The sequence below is a fragment of the Panulirus ornatus genome, chromosome 67 (assembly GCF_036320965.1).
Source record: "Panulirus ornatus isolate Po-2019 chromosome 67, ASM3632096v1, whole genome shotgun sequence".
Lineage (NCBI taxonomy): Eukaryota > Metazoa > Arthropoda > Malacostraca > Decapoda > Palinuridae > Panulirus > Panulirus ornatus.
The window spans coordinates 8,146,683-8,151,682 of NC_092290.1; the positions used below are offsets into that span (position 1 = coordinate 8,146,683).

Genomic DNA, 5,000 nt, shown 5'->3' on the forward strand with positions numbered 1-5,000 from the left:
ATATATGTATATTATCCCTGGGGATAGGGGTGAAAGAATACTTCCCACGTATTCCTCGCGTGTCGTCGAAAGCGACTAGAGGGGACGGGAGCGGGGGGCCAGAAATCCTCCCCTCCTTGTATTAACTTTCTAAAATGGGAAACAGAAGAAGGAGTCACGCGGGGAGTGCTCAGCCTCCTCGAAGGCTCAGAGTGGGGTGCCTAAATGTGTGTGGATGTAACCAAGATGTGAAAAAAGGAGAGATAGGTAGTATGTTTGAGGAAAGGAACCTGGATGTTTTGGCTCTGAGTGAAACGAAGCTCAAGGGTAAAGGGGAAGAGTGGTTTGGGAATGTCTGGGGAGTAAAGTCAGGGGTTAGTGAGAGGACAAGAGCAAGGGAAGGAGTAGCAATACTCCTGAAACAGGAGTTGTGGGAGTATGTGATAGAGTGTAAGAAAGTAAATTCTCGATTAATATGGGTAAAACTGAAAGTTGATGGAGAGAGGTGGGTGATTATTGGTGCATATGCACCTGGGCATGAGAAGAAAGATCAAGAGAGGCAAGTGTTTTGGGAGCAGCTGAATGAGTGTGTTAGTGGTTTTGATGCACGAGACCGGGTTATAGTGATGGGTGATTTGAATGCAAAGGTGAGTAATGTGGCAGTTGAGGGAATAATTGGTATACATGGGGTGTTCAGTGTTGTAAATGGAAATGGTGAAGAGCTTGTAGATTTATGTGCTGAAAAAGGACTGATGATTGGGAATACCTGGTTTAAAAAGCGAGATATACATAAGTATACTTATGTAAGTAGGAGAGATGGCCAGAGAGCGTTATTGGATTACGTGTTAATTGACAGGCGTGCGAAAGAGAGACTTTTGGATGTTAATGTGCTGAGAGGTGCAACTGGAGGGATGTCTGATCATTATCTTGTGGAGGCTAAGGTGAAGATCTGTATGGGTTTTCAGAAAAGAAGAGTGAATGTTGGGGTGAAGAGGGTGGTGAGAGTAAGTGAGCTTGAGAAGGAGACCTGTGTGAGGAAGTACCAGGAGAGACTGAGTACAGAATGGAAAAAGGTGAGAACAATGGAAGCAAGGGGAGTGGGGGAGGAATGGGATGTATTTAGGGAATCAGTGATGGATTGCGCAAAAGATGCTTGTGGCATGAGAAGAGTGGGAGGTGGGTTGATTAGAAAGGGTAGTGAGTGGTGGGATGAAGAAGTAAGAGTATTAGTGAAAGAGAAGAGAGAGGCATTTGGACGATTTTTGCAGGGAAAAAATGCAATTGAGTGGGAGATGTATAAAAGAAAGAGACAGGAGGTCAAGAGAAAGGTGCAAGAGGTAAAAAAAAGGGCAAATGAGAGTTGGGGTGAGAGAGTATCATTAAATTTTAGGGAGAATAAAAAGATGTTCTGGAAGGAGGTAAATAAAGTGCGTAAGACAAGGGAGCAAATGGGAACTTCAGTGAAGGGCGCAAATGGGGAGGTGATAACAAGTAGTGGTGATGTGAGAAGGAGATGGAGTGAGTATTATGAAGGTTTGCTGAATGTGTTTGATGATAGAGTGGCAGATATAGGGTGTTTTGGTCGAGGTGGTGTGCAAAGTGAGAGGGTTAGGGAAAATGATTTGGTAAACAGAGAAGAGGTAGTGAAAGCTTTGCGGAAGATGAAAGCCGGCAAGGCAGCAGGTTTGGATGGTATTGCAGTGGAATTTATTAAAAAAGGGGGTGACTGTATTGTTGACTGGTTGGTAAGGTTATTTAATGTATGTATGACTCATGGTGAGGTGCCTGAGGATTGGCGGAATGCGTGCATAGTGCCATTGTACAAAGGCAAAGGGGATAAGAGTGAGTGCTCAAATTACAGAGGTATAAGTTTGTTGAGTATTCCTGGTAAATTATATGGGAGGGTATTGATTGAGAGGGTGAAGGCATGTACAGAGCATCAGATTGGGGAAGAGCAGTGTGGTTTCAGAAGTGGTAGAGGATGTGTGGATCAGGTGTTTGCTTTGAAGAATGTATGTGAGAAATACTTAGAAAAGCAAATGGATTTGTATGTAGCATTTATGGATCTGGAGAAGGCATATGATAGAGTTGATAGAGATGCTCTGTGGAAGGTATTAAGAATATATGGTGTGGGAGGAAAGTTGTTAGAAGCAGTGAAAAGTTTTTATCGAGGATGTAAGGCATGTGTACGTGTAGGAAGAGAGGAAAGTGATTGGTTCTCAGTGAATGTAGGTTTGCGGCAGGGGTGTGTGATGTCTCCATGGTTGTTTAATTTGTTTATGGATGGGGTTGTTAGGGAGGTAAATGCAAGAGTTTTGGAAACAGGGGCAAGTATGAAGTCTGTTGGGGATGAGAGAGCTTGGGAAGTGAGTCAGTTGTTGTTCGCTGATGATACAGCGCTGGTGGCTGATTCATGTGAGAAACTGCAGAAGCTGGTGACTGAGTTTGGTAAAGTGTGTGGAAGAAGAAAGTTAAGAGTAAATGTGAATAAGAGCAAGGTTATTAGGTACAGTAGGGTTGAGGGTCAAGTCAATTGGGAGGTGAGTTTGAATGGAGAAAAACTGGAGGAAGTGAAGTGTTTTAGATATCTGGGAGTGGATCTGGCAGCGGATGGAACCATGGAAGCGGAAGTGGATCATAGGGTGGGGGAGGGGGCGAAAATTCTGGGGGCCTTGAAGAATGTGTGGAAGTCAAGAACATTATCTCGGAAAGCAAAAATGGGTATGTTTGAAGGAATAGTGGTTCCAAAAATGTTGTATGGTTGCGAGGCGTGGGCTATGGATAGAGTTGTGCGCAGGAGGATGGATGTGCTGGAAATGAGATGTTTGAGGACAATGTGTGGTGTGAGGTGGTTTGATCGAGTGAGTAACGTAAGGGTAAGAGAGATGTGTGGAAATAAAAAGAGCGTGGTTGAGAGAGCAGAAGAGGGTGTTTTGAAGTGGTTTGGGCACATGGAGAGAATGAGTGAGGAAAGATTGACCAAGAGGATATATGTGTCGGAGGTGGAGGGAACGAGGAGAAGAGGGAGACCAAATTGGAGGTGGAAAGATGGAGTGAAAAAGATTTTGTGTGATCGGGGCCTGAACATGCAGGAGGGTGAAAGGAGGGCAAGGAATAGAGTGAATTGGAGCGATGTGGTATACCGGGGTTGACGTGCTGTCAGTGGATTGAATCAAGGCATGTGAAGCGTCTGGGGTAAACCATGGAAAGCTGTGTAGGTATGTATGTTTGCGTGTGTGGATGTATGTATATACATGTGTATGGGGGGGGTTGGGCCATTTCTTTCGTCTGTTTCCTTGCGCTACCTCGCAAACGCGGGAGACAGCGACAAAGTAAAAAAAAAAAAAAAAAAAAAAAAAAAAAATATATATATATATATATATATATATATATATATATATATATATATATACACATATATATATATATATATATATATATATATATATATATATATATATATATATATATATATATATATATATATATATATATATTTCATAATGAATGGATAGAATGCAAAAAACATGGAATAAAACCATACTTTATTATATAAAATATACATATAGTATCAATTCTGGTCTTAATCACATTATAGGAATTTACAAAAAGGTGACATATATAAACATCCAGTCCTATACAGAACGAGGGATAGCAACAAACCCCCACACCTCCTCCTCTTTTCCAAAGACTTCACCGCAAAATTCCCCCCCTTCCCACCCTTTTTTTTTTTCTTCTTATCTTAACCCCTTCTGGTACAACGCATAGTTCAGACTCAATCACCTTGAGGGGACAGGACCGGAAGAAGTAACAAAGTACACCATATCTAGTAAACTAAGAGGCATGTGTGTGTTCTTCCTTCGATTACGAATCAGATGTGTCTCAAAGTGCCGGAGAAGTCGGCATGTGTACCGCAGGTCAGGAACCACGATATATATATATATATATATATATATATATATATATATATATATATATATATATATATATATATATATATATATATATATATAGTATTTCGAAGGACATTGAAGCACTGCTTGTGTCTGTAAATACCCATCTCTTTTTCTTTCCCATGGGAAAAGCAGTACAGTTTGGAATGCATTTCATGAGCCTTTATAATGACAGAATATATTTTCTGTAGGAAGAAAGAAAAATGATAAGTTAGTGTTGTATATTTGGTGATAAATCCTTCCTTCCGTCATGGAATATATAGCGGGACGATGAAACGGTAAATTAATGCGTCTTTGAGGAAAATGAATTCGTGTATTCAAATGAAAATTGGTGGCGGAAACGGGAGGTGGGGTTGAAAATTGGTAACGGTAACGGGAGGTGGGGTTGAAAATTGGTAACGGTAACGGGAGGTGAGGTTGAAAACGGCAACAATAACGGGAGGTGAGGTTGAAAATTGGTAACGGTAACGGGAGTTGGGTTTGCCATGTAAGTCCATACGCCTTGGCTTGTGCGAGCATTGTGTGAGGAAGACATTACAAGGAAGGGGGGCGGGATTCATGTGGGGGGCGCGCTACTGGCGTGTGTGTGAGGGAAGAAGGAGGAGGAGGTGGAGGAGGAAGAGGGTGAGAGTCATGCAGAGTGTGGGGGTGTGCGGGATGTGGCGGGGGAGATGAACGAAAGAAAGCCAGATAAGTGTTGCACTGCTGTTGTTAGAGAGAGAGAGAGAGAGAGAGAGAGAGAGAGAGAGAGAGAGAGAGAGAGAGAGAGAGAGAGAGAGAGAGAGAGAGAGAGGTGTCTCTCAGTGGAAGAGGAGAGAAGAGGAGATTTTGTAGCGCTTTCTCTTGACAAAGAGAAACGTTCGGCTGAAGTTTCAGTGTGAGGGGCAGCTAAAGCCTTTTATCTTTAACTTCACTTAAATGACGTGAGTCTCTCTCTCCACATCACGGATTCCCCCATCATTATCCGTATCGTATACATATTTAGTTTATCATTACCGCGACGCTATATCGTAGAACTCGCTCTCAAATTAGAGCTATCTTTTTCGAACTTCTGACGCTCTGCTCACA

The 5,000-nt window shown here is 42.3% G+C and overlaps 1 protein-coding gene across 1 annotated transcript in view; it reads right to left on the minus strand.

The window, feature by feature from the left end:
- Window positions 1-3,511: 3,511 nt before the first annotated feature.
- LOC139747073 (uncharacterized) overlaps window positions 3,512-5,000 on the minus strand; it is a 54,848-nt gene continuing 53,359 nt past the window's right edge. The window contains exon 17 of the mRNA XM_071658865.1: window positions 3,512-5,000. This exon is cut by the window's right edge and continues 2,636 nt beyond it. The gene's annotated coding sequence lies outside the window, so the exon portion shown is untranslated.